Raw genomic sequence first — 427 nt, 5'->3', positions numbered from 1 at the left:
AACACCAGCTGTGGGATATATGTGTTGTTCCGTTGGAGAACACCATTTGTAGGTTACATTGTTGTTCCGTTTGAGAACACCAGCTGTAGGAAACATTGTTGTTCCGTTGGAGAACACCAGTTGTAGGATATATTTGTTGTTTCGTTGGAAAACACCAGCTGTAGGATATATTTTTTGTCCCATTGGAGAACACCAGCTGTAGGATATATCTGTTGTTCCGTTGGAGAACACTAGCTGTAGGATATATATTTGTTGTTCCCTTGGAGAACACCAGCGGTAGGATATATTTTTTGTTCCGTTGGCGAACACCATTTGTAGGTTACATTGTTGTTCCGCTTGAGAACACCAGCTGTAGGATATAGTTGTTGTTCCGTTGGAGAACACCAGCTGTGAGATATATCTGTTGTTCTGTTGGAGAACACCAGCG

This window comes from Mizuhopecten yessoensis, unplaced genomic scaffold (assembly GCF_002113885.1).
Source record: "Mizuhopecten yessoensis strain PY_sf001 unplaced genomic scaffold, ASM211388v2 scaffold195, whole genome shotgun sequence".
Lineage (NCBI taxonomy): Eukaryota > Metazoa > Mollusca > Bivalvia > Pectinida > Pectinidae > Mizuhopecten > Mizuhopecten yessoensis.
Note: the sequence above shows the minus strand (reverse complement) of the source record.